The sequence below is a fragment of the Eubalaena glacialis genome, chromosome 8 (assembly GCF_028564815.1).
Source record: "Eubalaena glacialis isolate mEubGla1 chromosome 8, mEubGla1.1.hap2.+ XY, whole genome shotgun sequence".
Lineage (NCBI taxonomy): Eukaryota > Metazoa > Chordata > Mammalia > Artiodactyla > Balaenidae > Eubalaena > Eubalaena glacialis.
This window is the reverse complement of record NC_083723.1, coordinates 62,783,633-62,797,264: the sequence shown is the minus strand read 5'-3', so window position 1 is coordinate 62,797,264 and position 13,632 is coordinate 62,783,633. Positions and strand designations below refer to the sequence as shown.

At 36.0% G+C, this 13,632-nt stretch overlaps 1 protein-coding gene across 1 annotated transcript in view; it reads right to left on the bottom strand.

The window, feature by feature from the left end:
* THSD7A (thrombospondin type 1 domain containing 7A) overlaps positions 1-13,632 on the bottom strand; it is a 743,356-nt gene that overhangs the window by 357,154 nt on the left and 372,570 nt on the right. The window lies entirely within an intron of this gene.

Sequence of the window (13,632 nt, the reverse complement as noted above, 5' to 3'; positions counted from 1 at the left end):
ATCTGGTAGTGCACCCATTTGCCCTCCACAAGGCAATCTCAGTTGACCTTTTCATTCATATTTCTTTCTCCTACACCAACTCTGTACTCCACTTAAAACAGCCTCTCCATCTTCCCCAGGACATACCATGTATATACATGGTCTCACTTTGCAATTTGCTTTGACCATTATATTCTTAAAAATGCTCTTTTTGGCCTCTCTGCAACCTAATTAGTTCCCTTCAAGACAGTTCATATTTAACTTTGTCCCTTTTCAATAAACTGAATCCATTTTTTTCTCCTGAAATCCTATATTTATTCCCTATGCAGATAATGTGCCTTGTGCTATATACACTGTCATATTGTATTGTTGTTCCGTAATACACAGTGATGTGTTTTCCCATTTAATTATTTTGTTACTTTTCATTAAAATAAGCTTTGTATCTATGAAGTTTGAACTTCCTTGAGGGAAGATAACTTCTGATTATTGTGCATTCCCAAGAGTGCCTACCATGCTGTTGACAGAAAATAGATGCTTCTTAATACAGTCTTAATAATTTAGGAAAGATTCATCAACTGTGTATAACGCATATGTTTAACTCATACAATTAAGAGTTCTAACTACTTCCATTATGCCTCAGAGTTATTAATAGAAATTACATGTTTACAGTGAATTCTTAAAGTCAAGTTAACCCAAGTTTGCTTGGGTTAAAAAACTGGTCTATTTCTGTTATCTCAAGATCATTTTTTCTTTGACTACTTCATCATAGTCTACTTTATTTCACTTGTGGAGTTAGAGTAAGTTCAACTGCCTAATCTAAATAAATAATACAAGCAATGAGCCACACAGAAATCAATCCACCTGTAAAACAGAAATGTAATGTGGTTGAAATGACAAAGGAAATCAAACTATAGACTAAATCTCAGACAACCTTTGCAAAAGAATCTAATTTGTGCCTCATGGAAACAGACAAATTTTGTTGATAGAAGAAGTATTATGATGCATGGTCTTCCATTCCTCTCCTTCAAAAATGTTATTAAAAAGCCTTATATACTTAATCACCCTAACCACTATCACAAGTAATGGCACTCTAAGTCCAGCTTATTTTAGTGTTACACTAAAATTTAAACAAATACACTAATGTGTATGTATGTTTTGCTATGCATTTCAGGCATTTTAACAGTGCTAATAAGTGAATATTCACACAATTACACATAAATTTAGAACAATGCCATTCATTATTTAAGGATTTTTAAGAGTGTCTCTCTGGAAAAAAATCCTCATGACAGAGATATGATTTTATCTGCAAAAAAAGAGAGGGTGTTTTTATTGAGCATCAAATACATGGGTACGTATTTGATCTTTCAAAACATGAACACATATTTTTATTTTAATAGAGATTCACATGACATCCTTTGGTAATACCTTTACAGTAAGATTTTGAAAAATTGACCATGTATTGCTTCAAGTATGATAATGCGTAATCATTAAAGAGATAAGCCACAATTCAGAAATGTAAAATAAAACTGTGAAAACCAAGTGCAGTCATCCATGTGGCATACTGCAGAACACAGAATGCAAAGTGAGTGAAACCATGTTAAACATGAAATTAATTCTTATTCATGAGCTTAACCCTACAGGGATTACTCTTCCAAGCTTATATGTGCTTTCACCTTTCAAAATATTTTCAGCACATTTTAAAGTCAAAGATATTTTACACTGTACCTATAGTATATAGCGTACGTATAAAACACAAAACAACATTTACTCATGTAGTGAAAACCTTTCAACTATTTATAAAGCAACAAAACAACAACAACAACAGTAAATGTGCTTTCAACTCCATCTACAGAACACTGCCTAACCTTGGATCCAGAGTTAATTATCTTTATGGCTTTGAAAGTACATGTAAAAGGCCTATGGCAGTGACCTTACTGTAAGATTATCAAATGGAAGTGAGGGCATACGAACCATGGTTGAAAGCCTATTTCTTCAGATGAATCATTTTCAAAGTTTGTAACCTATACACCTCACACAATTTTTTTTAAATGCCTTCAAAGAATGTAATTTCAAAGGCACATGTATACTGGATTTGACCCTGAACATATTTAGTGACATCGAACTACCTCTTATAACTATGAACTTTTAGTAAACATAGCCCTTGGAACATAAATATCCAAACAGTATTGACTAGTGTTAATTACCCAGAACTGTAACTAAATATACTTGTATGAGAAAAATGACTGACAATATTTGATGACAGTTCTATCGTCACCAACTAACAAACCAATCCCATCTCATGTTCTCAATAAGACAATTTCTTTCCATGCTGGGTTTTGTCCTCTAAAAAAACCCCTCAGGAAATTGACGTTTCCTATGGGACTAATGCATATAGGATTAACTGAAAAGCAGAAATGACATATCCACGCACTATAGGTGTGAGTCCCTCCACTTCGTATTACGTCAGTATCACCCAAGTTATCTCCATTGCTGAATTCTGATTGATAGCTCCAAAAGTCAGAAACTACATCTTGACTTACATACAGTGACATCTTCATGTTGATGTTGGTGTTCCTTAAATGACATTTAATGATAAAAAACCAGGATATATGTGTTCAAAAATAATGCAATTCTAAGAGACTTTGATCTCTTTATCTGCTCCTGTATCACTTTTTAAAATTTTTTTATTTTATATTGGGGTATAGTTGATTAACAATATTGTGTTAGTTTCAGGTGTACAGCGAAGTGATTCAGTTATACATACACATGTATCTATTCTTTTTCAAGTTCTTTTTCCATTTAGGTTATTACAGAATATTGAGCAGAGTTCCCTGTGCTATATAGTGGGTCCTTGCTAGTTATCTGTTTTAAATATAGCAGTGTGTACATGTCAATCCCAAATTCCCAATATATCCTCCCCCTGACCCTTCCCCCCTGTAACCATGAGTTCGTTCTCTAAGCCTGTGAGTCCTGTATCACTTTTACGTAGCTGTTAGAGACAGAGAAAACTATTGATGGCTTGATCTGGCTGAAGTAATGTTGAATGTAATTGAGGAGAAAAACTCATCTTCCAGTACATAAGAGGCAGTTTTTAAACACAGCGTGGGGAGTTGAGGTCTGAAGGAGTGAGACTTTTACAAAGTCCATGCTGAGAGTTCAACATGATTGAGAAAGATATGTGATCTGAATAAGAACAATTAAAAACAGAGAGCTGTACATAAGTTGGAAACTAAGGATCTCTTCCTTTTAGATCCCCTTGTATTACCTCTTTGACCCTTCTCTTGAACACCTGTAATACTGTTTTGGTTTCTCTTAAAGCACTGATAACGACCTTTCTTACGTTACTACCGTTTATGTCCATATTATTTTCTTTTCTAGAATGTAAACTTCCTTAGGAAGCAAATTGCTCCAAAGGATAGGAATTTCAATTTAATAAAATTTTTACTCCACACAGGGAATAACACAGTACCTCATGGTGTTTCCTGAAAAACATGTGACTGTGGAGAAAGAGAGAAAGTAATTGAATAAACTTCCATTTTTTTCGACAAAGCATCTTTTCCCTAATTTTATAGTCATTTAAAAAATTTTCTTGTCAATGATTTTTATTGTTTAGAGGACTAAATCTAATTATCTTATTTTTACCAGAGGCTATACTTATTGGAATTTCCCACCTTTATAAGTTACAACACTTTTCTGTAAGAACCCTCCGCTTCTTCAAATAGGTCTTCTTACACATTCAAATTCCCTCTGTGAAATGCTTTCCGTTCTCTAGTTGTTTACGGCATACACATTTCCAGCTCAAATTCTTAGTACTCTATTGCAGTGTTAAGAATATATTAGTTGGTGAGAGTTTTTGAAGTATCTATAATGTCACAGTAACAGAACTATGTTTCTGTATATTAAAGAGAGGCAGGGAATGATGTATTATAATTAATTGACTCTCAAGCACATTTTATGGATTAGTCTCAAAATTACTTTTTGTTTCATCTGAATCTGTAAGAAACAAAAGGTGACATAGTGTAACATGATGCTAAAATTGTTAGTATTCATTCTTGGATAGATAATGACACTTTTGAATCATGGGAAAGCAAAGCCAAGTGTTTCATTTATAAATATAAATATCTTGTTTTTACATTCTTAGCTATGGATGTAAAATGGACATATACATAAAAATATTCTGTATTAAAATGAAAAATGTATGACCAGAAAAATGGAACCAATATGAGCTGGTTTCTTATACTCAAATGGCAGTATATTATTTCAAGCGTTATAGTAAACATACTTAAATATATTAAGTTTTAAACATTCACATGGTAAATACATAGTACTTAAAGTTCAACAATGCTTTTTCTAACATACTTAATTTACAACTAAATTTTCAGGTTAATATCTAGGCAAAGAAGCAGCAAATACAGTGTTTATAGACATTGAGTGAATTCTTTTCTAAAGATGAATACTTAGAGTAAATAGAGATATCATAGATGCATCTAAGATGTTCTGAAAAATAATCATTAATAATAAACTAGGTCCACATAATAGGAGTCAGAGCAAATTTCTTCATCTTTTGTAACATTCTAGGGCTGTTCAAAGCTTTTTTAACACTGCAAAAAGAAAGCTCTAGATATTGTTTTTATTCTTCTGGAACCAAAATCATAAAGGAAAGCCACCATTTTTCTTGATACTCAAAAGAAAGGGCTAAGTATACCTACAATAGTCATTTATACAAATGGAAAACTAAGAAGAACTAAATGATAAAAAAGGCATTCTTGACCTTCAAAGGAGGATACTGACATTTACTTCATTTTGTTGACGTAATGAGAAGAGTATTTTATATGTCAGGGGAAACTCAGATCAGACCGAGGGGAGTGTCTGCTTCTGAAGACAGAAGTTTTATGTGTGATGGTGGCAGGGAATGGAATTAGAGACACTTCTTTTGGACTAACACCAAATTTGCCATTTTCTGAGAGGAACAGGTCTCCTAGGAATATTTGCGCCAGATAAATATTATCATTTCATCATTTTCTATGTATAAATTAAAACCTAAGATTAAAAAGAAAAGGTTTGAGGGAGATTGATCAAGATAGTGGAATAAGAGGACATGGATCTAACTTTCCCCCACAAACACATCAAAAATACATCTACATGTGGAACAATTCTCACTGAAAACTAATTGGAAACTGGCAGAAGGACCCTGGAACAACGAAGGCTGTAAGAAAGGTCCGCACATAATTGGATAGGAAGGAAAGAAAGGTGATCAGATTGGGACCATGCCCCTGGGAGGACACTCAGAGAAAGAGGGAGAATACACGGTGGACAACTACTCTGAGGAGAGAGTGGTGAGAGCCACAGGTTGGGCACCCTAGTCTTGGAGTCCTACATGGGAGACATGAGCACCCTTGACTGGTTGGAGGACCACTGGGACTAACAGGAGGGCTGTGGGAAGCCTGGACTCAGCTTGAGAGGAGTGTGTGTGCTGGCTTGACCCCAAGGCAGGGCAGAGAGGGTGGAGAGATGACTCATCTAGTGGCTGCTAGGTTTCCTGTGACCACCTTGATGCATGCCCCGGCCCTAGCCAAGCAAAGGTTCAGGCCCAGCTCACTCTACGTCACAGCATGGCACTGGATCTGAGACAGCCACAACGGGGGAGAAGACCTGGTCAATAGATGTAGAGGTGACCCGATCCTAGGGCAGAGCCTGGGTGTAGCAGTGGTGGCCATTATTGGCACTTACTCAAGCAGCACATCAGAAGCAGCCCACAACTCTGGCAGCAGCTGCTCAATCAGGGCTCATGCCCCAGCGTAGGCAGAGAGTCCATGTAGGCCCTGCCTGCCCTGCAGTATGGACCCACAATAGGCGGAGGATGGCAGAAGCAGGGGGCAGTGACCCACTGTAAATGACGAACGGGACTTGCACCCAAAGCTGCATCTGAGCAGAGTGAGAGAAACAATTCTAAGTGTATGCACAGGCAGTGCATCAGAGACAGCTTGGACACCTCTCTGTGGCTTACACAAGCCAAGAGCCCACACAGGCCCCCCCCGTGCTTCAGCATTCCCCCGCTCTAGAGCATGGGTCCCAGTGTGGAGAGAGAAGAAAACAGACCCCTCAAGGGAGCAGAGCCAGAACCCCCAGGGCTTCTGCTCCAGCAGCCTGGGAACAGATCTCACACCTGATAGGGTGCTGATGGTCACTGGGTAGAGGGAAAGTCCCAACTCAAACCTGGCTCCAGCTCTAGACCCTCCATCTTCAGCCCCACCCCCTACCAAAGCAGTAACTGCCAGCACACCCTGAGGAAAGACATGCCTTGCACCCACGTCAAATCCAGCTTTCCCACCAAAGGCACTAGGCACACACAGTCTGTATAAGGATGCTCCCACATAAGAACACCCCTTTGAGATCTCAAGAGGTAAGTGTTTAACCTAAATTCATAGAGGCAGAGAAAGTTAAGCAAAATGAAAAGGCAGAGGAACTGCTCTCAATGGAAAAAGCAAAAGCAAATCCCTGGGGAAAAAAAAGAAAAAAAACAGAAACAATTTATCAGGTAAAGAATTCAAAGCATTGGTAATAAAAACGTTAACTGAATTAGGGAAAAGAATAAATGAGCACAGTGAAAATTTTAACAAGGAACTAGGAAACATAAAAAAGATCCAGTCAGAAATGAAGTATTCAATACCTGAAATAAAAAACACATTAGAAGGAATGAAGAGCAGACTAAGTCATACAGAAGAACACATAGGTGATTTGGAATATAGAATAATGGAAACCACCCAATCATAAAAGCAAAAAGAAAAACAAATTTTAAAAAATTAACAGTTTAAGACATCTCTGAGGTAATATTAGGCATACCAACATTCACCTTATATGTGTCCCAGAAGGAGAAGAGAGAAAGAAGGGGATTGAAAATGTATTTGAGCAAATTATGGCTGAAAACTTTCCAAACCCAAAGAAGAAAACAGATATTCAGGTATGGAAAATGCAGAGAGACTCAAACAAGATGAACCCAAACAGACCCACACTAAAACATATCGTAATCAAAATGGCAAAAGTCTAAGATACAGAGAGAATTTTTAAGGCAGCAAGAGAAAAAGAGTCATATACAAGGGAATCCCCATAAGAAGGACTGATTTCTCTGCATAAACTTTGAAGGTCAGAAGCGGGTGGCATGATATATTCAAAGTGCTGAAAAGGAAAAATCTGCAACCTAGGATACTCTACCCAGAAAGATTATCATTTAGAATAGAAGGAGAGATAAAGAACTTCTCAGACAAGCAAAAACTAAAAGAATTCATCAGTACTAAACCTACCCTAAAAGAAATGTTGAAGGGTCTTCTCTAAATGGAAAAGAAGAATCTTTAGGAGAGAGAAAATCCCACTTGGAAAGACAGACAAATAGCAAGGACTGAAGATTACTTAAATAAGCCAGTATATAGATTAAAAGACAAAAAATTATAAAAAACCACTGTAATTACTATAATAAACTGTTAAGGGATAAGCACAAAGACATAAAACATGACATCAAAAACACCAAATGCAGGGGAGAGGATTAAAAAATGAGGATCTTTTAGAATGTGTTTCAACTTAAATGTCTACCAGTTTAAAGCAAGTAGATATGATTATGGGTAAACATATATGAACCTCATGGTAACCACAAACAGAAAACCTGCAGTAGATAAGCAAAAACCTAAAAGAAAAGAACTCAAGCATACTACTAAAGAAAATCATCAAAGCATAAGGGAAGAAACAAAAAGAATAAGAAATGAACATAGAACTACAAAATAACTGGAAAACAAGTAATAAAAAGGCAGGTAAGTACATAGCTATCAATAATTACTGAAATGTCAATGGACTAAATGCCCTGATCAAAAGACATAGGGTGGCTATTGAATAAATAAAACCAAGACGCTTCAATATGCTGCCTAGAAGAGACTCAATTCAGGGCTAAAGACACACACAGACAAAGTCAGGGGATGGAAAAAGATAGTTCATACAAACAGTAACAACTAAAAAGCAGGGGTAGCAATACTCATATCAGACAAAACGGACTTTAAAACAAAGGCTGTAACAAAAGACAAAGAAGGGTATTACATAATGATAAAGGGATCAATACAAGAAGAGGACATTATACTTGTTAATATATACACACCCCATATAGGAGCACCTAAATATATACAGCAAATACTAAGAGACATAAAGGAGAAATTGGCAACAATACAATAATAGTAGGAGATATTAACACACCACTTACATCAATGGACAGATCATCCAAACAGAAAATCAATAAGACAACAGTGGTCTTAAGTTACACAATAGACCAGTGGACTTAGTAGATATCTATAGGACATTACATTCAAAAACAGCAGAATGTACATTCTTTTCAAGTGCACATGGAATATTCACCAGGATAGATCACATAATAGGCCACAAAATAAGCTTCAAAAATTTAAGAGGATAGAAATTCTATAAAGCATTTTTTCCAACCACAATGGTATGAAACTTGAAATCAATTACAGAAAGAAAAATGGGAAAAGAACAAACACATGGAAAAATCAATGAGTCAATGATGAAATCAAAGAGGAAATTAGAAAATACCTTGAGACAAATGAAAATGGAAACACAACTTTCCAAAATCAGTGGGATGCAGTAAGAGGAGTTCTAAGAGGGAAGTTTACAGTGATAGAGGCCTTCCTCAAGGAACAAGAAAAGTCTCAAACAACCTAACATACCACCTAAAAGAATTAGGAAAAGAAAAACAAAGCCCAAAGTCAGCAGAAGGAAGGAAATAATAAAGATCAGAGAGGACATAAATAAGATAGAGATCAAGAAAACAACAGAAATGATCAATGAAACCAAGAGCTGGTTTTTTGAAAAGATAAACAAAATTGATTAAAAAAAAAAAAGAGGACCCAAATAAACAAAATAAGATATGAAAGAGGAGAAAGGAGAAATAATAACTGATACCACAGAGATAAAAAAAAACTATAAGGGAATCCTATGAACAGTTACATGCCAACAAATTGTACAACCTAGGAAAAAATGGAGAAATTTCTAAAAACATAAAAGCTGCCAAGACTGAATCAAGAAGAAACAGACAATTTGAACAGACTGATCACTAATAGTGAAACTGAATTTGTAATAAAAAAAAAATCTCAGCAAACAAAAGTCCAGTACCAGATGGTTTCACAGGGGAATTCTATCAAACATATAAAGAAGAGCTATCCTTCTCAAACTATTCAAAAGAATCGAAGAACATGGAACATTCCCCAATTCATTCTACAAGGCCACCATTACCTTGATACCAAAACCAGACAAAGATACAATGAAAAAAGTAAATAACAGGGCAATATCTTAGATGAATACAGATGCAAAAGTCCTCAACAAAACATTAGCAAATCAAGTCCAGCGATATATTAAAAGGACTAAATACATGATCAAGTGGGATTTATTCCAGGGACACAATGATGGTTCAATATTCACAAATCAATCAACGTGATATACCACATTAACAGAAGGAAGGATAAAAAACACATGATCAGCTCAAGAGACACAGAAAAAGCATTTGACAAAATTCAACATTCATTGATGATAAAAACTCTTATATAGTGGATATACAGGGTACATATCTCAACATAATAAAGGCCATTTATGACAAGCCCATAGCTAACATCACACTCAACAGTGAAAAACTGAAAAGCTTTCCTCTAAATTCAGGAACAAGACAAGACTGCCCACTCTTGCCACTTCTATTTAACATAGTATTGGAAGGCCTAGCCACAGCAATCAGAGAAAAAAAAAAAAGAAAGAAAGAAAGAAAGAAAGAAAAGAAAAGGCACCCAAACTGGAAGGGAAGAAGTAAAACTCTATCTGAAGATGACATAATACTTTATATAGGAAACCCTAAAGGCTCCACCCCAAAACTATTAGAACTAATAAATGAATTCAATAAAGTTGCAGGATACAAGATTAATATACAGATATCTGCTTTTTTATTCACTACTAAAAAACTATTAGAAAAAGTAAAAAAAAATCCCATTTAAATCATACCTCCCCCCCAAAAAAATACCTAAAATAAACTTAAGCAGGTGAAAGACCTATATCCAGAAAACTATAAAACACTGATGAAGGAAATTAAAGATGATACACAGAAATAGAAAGATATCCTGTGCTTCTGGAATGGAAGAATTAATATTTTTAAGGTGACCATACTACCCAAAGCAATCTACAGATTTAATGCAATCCTATTAAAATACCCATGACATTTTTCACAGAACTAGAACAAACAATCCTAAAATTTATATGGAACCACAAAAGACCCCAAATTGCCAAAGCAATCTTGAGAAAAAAGAACAAAGCTGGAGGTATCACCCTCTCAGACTTCAGACTATACTACAAAGTTACAGTAATCAAAGCAGCATGGTACTGGCACAAAAACAGATACATAGATCAATGGAACAGAATAGAGAGCTTAGAAATAAACCCATGTACCTATGATCAATTTATTATGACAAAGGAGGCAATAATAAACATGGAGAAAAGACATTGTCTTCGGTAAGTGGTGCTGGGAAAACTGGACAAGGTAAGTGTAAAACACCATATACAAAAATAAACTCAAAATGGATTAAAGACCCAAGTGTTAAGACCTGAAACCGTAAAACTAGAAAAGAACATAGGCAGAACACCCTTTGACATAAATCATATCAATATTTTTTTGATATGTTTCCTAAGGCAAAAGAAATAAAAGCAAAAATAAACAAATGGAACCTAATTAAACTTAAAAGCTCTTGCATAGCAAAAGAAACCATCTCCAAACAAAAAGAAAGCCTACAGAATGGGAGAAAATATTTCCAAATGGCATGACTGACAAGGGATTAATATCCAAAATATATAAGCAGCTCATACAACTCAATATCAAAAAAAAATGAATAAACCAATCAAAAATGGGCAGAAGACCTGAAGAGACATTTCTCCAAAGAGGACATGCAGAGGGCCAATAGGCACATGAAATGATGCTCAACATCACTAATCATAAGGGAAATGCAAATCAAAACCACAATGAGATACCACCTCACATCTGTCAGAATGACTATCACCAAAATAAATAAATAAATAACAAATGTTGGCAAGGATGTGGAGAAAAGAGAACCCTTGTACACTGCTGGTAGGAATGTAAATTGGTGCAGCTCCTATGGATAATATTACAGAGGTTCCTCGAAACACTAAAAATAGAACTACCATATGACCCAGCAATTCCACCCCTGGGTATATTGGGAAAAAAATGAAAATACTAATTTGAAAAGATACATGCACCCCAATATTCACAGCAGCACTATTTACAAAAGCCAAGATAGGGAAGCAACCAAAGTGTCCATCAACAGATGAACAGATAGAGAAGATATGGTGTACATACACACACATACACACACAGAGCTGTTAAAGAGAATGAAATTCTGCCATTTGCAGCCATGTGGATGGACCAAGAGAATATTATACTTAGTGAAATGACTCAGACAGGGAAAGACAAATACTGCATGATGTTTTTTATATGTGGAACCTAAAAAATAAAACAAACAAATGTACCTAGCAAAACAGAAACAGACTCACAGATATATAAAACAAAATAGTGGTTACCGGTGGGGAGAGGGAAGAGGAGAGTGGCACGATAAGAGTATAGAATTAAGAGAGACAAACTACTATGTATAAAATAGATAAGCAACAAGGATATACTGTATAACACAAGAATAGTATGATTTGTTATGTTTTATCTCCTTTGTTAGATTCCCAGTTCCTTGCCTGCTGGATCGAAGTTCAATTAACATCACATCCGTAACAGCACTTAGCATATTATTTTCAGATATATGTAACAAAATAGCATCTCACCAAACACTTGTTAACCCAATATGATCTAAATATAATATAGTACTAGCAATGCCTTTCTCTTCTTTAGCGATGGCAGTATGACTTAGTGGTTAAGCATGTAGGTTTTGGAGCTCATGGCTACTTACTAGCTTCGTGGTCTTCGACAAGTTCCTTAACTTCTTTGTGCCTCAGAATCCTCACTGTAAAATGGTGAGGATGTTTGTGGTAGGCAGAACATTGGCCCCCTGAAGATGTCCCTGCTCCATTTCCCAGAACCTGTGACTATCTTATGTTGCATGGCAAGGGGGAATTAAGGTTCTAATCAGTTCTTCTTAAAATAGGGAAATTGCCCTGGAATATCTATGTGGGCCTGATGTAATGACAAGCATATTTAAAGTGGAGATGGGAAACAGAAGAGGTAAGTTGGAGTGAGAAAGATTTGAAGATATTACTTTGAAAAAGGAAGGGGCCATGAGCTAAGGAATGCAAGTGGCCTCTAGAAGCTGGAAAAAGCAAAGAAATGTATTTTTCCCTAGAGCCTCAAGAATGAACAAAGTCTTGCTGTCATCTTGCTTGTAAGATCATAAATTTGTGTTGTTTCAAGCCAGTGATTTTCTGGTAACTTGCGACAGCAGCAACAGGTAAGTAATATACTACTAATGGGTACATCACAGGAATTCTGAGAGGAATAATATGTAAAAGCACACAGATCAGTGTTGGATCCACTATTATTATTATTGGGTGGCCCAGGATAAAAATGATATATGCTTCATGAAGGAAGTGAATCTTGTTGGACTGACATAATTTGGCTACGGAGAAGGTAATAAGGAAAATCCTAGGAATATGAACATACTTTGAGCAGTAAGGAGATTATAATGTTTCAAGAAATATGATAAATTTGGATAACTTTAATGAGGCCAATGAATGGAAGAGCTTGAAACACAAACAAAAAAATTAAAATTTAATATGGTGATAAACTGAAGGACAAAGGCTTTTGAGTACTGGAATGACATAGAAAAATGAAAAAGTTGTTGGAGGAGAGAAAAGAGATCAAAATAAAACCATTTACGAGAGCGTTTCACTCTTGCAGGTAAAAAAAACCCCAAAAAACAGGTAGGTAATATGCTGATGAAGAAAGAGGAAATAGAAAAGTATATATTTAATTAAATCACATTCTTGATTACCAGACAATAGCAAACACTACATTCCAAGCCACCAGCATCTCTTGACTGGACTACTTTAATATCTTCCCAACTAGTCTTTCTACTTCTCCTCGTCTTCCTATCTTAGCTTGGTTTCCCTAGAAAGTAGAGGAAGGGCAAAAGTTTATATGTTTCTCTTGTGTTAGGAAGTGCAATCCCAAAAGAAACAAAAGGAAGGAATGGTAGGTCAGGCGGAGAAGAAAAAGCCAATAACAGAGTGCATTACAATGCTGGCCATGGATTGATACCAAGCACAATGGATTGCTCACTCTTTCAAGACAGACATTTAAGAGACCACATGAGCTACTCTATCTCAAGACAATCTGTTTTGAGGAAGAGAGAGAGAAAAATCTGTCCATATGCTCTCTTCTCCTAATGGTCAAAGACTCAGCCTGGAGTATTAATTCCCCTACAACTCCAGATTGTGCTTGCATGGACACTAATAAGATCTCATGCATCTCACACCTCAATGGCTTCAGTAAGGCCCCAGAATGGAAGGTGAGAGGCAGGAGACACAAGCATGAGGAGAAGCAATCTCAGGTCTTGCCCACATTAATTTGGAAGCCATGGTGACTGGGTGAAACTAGTCAATGGCCTCAGA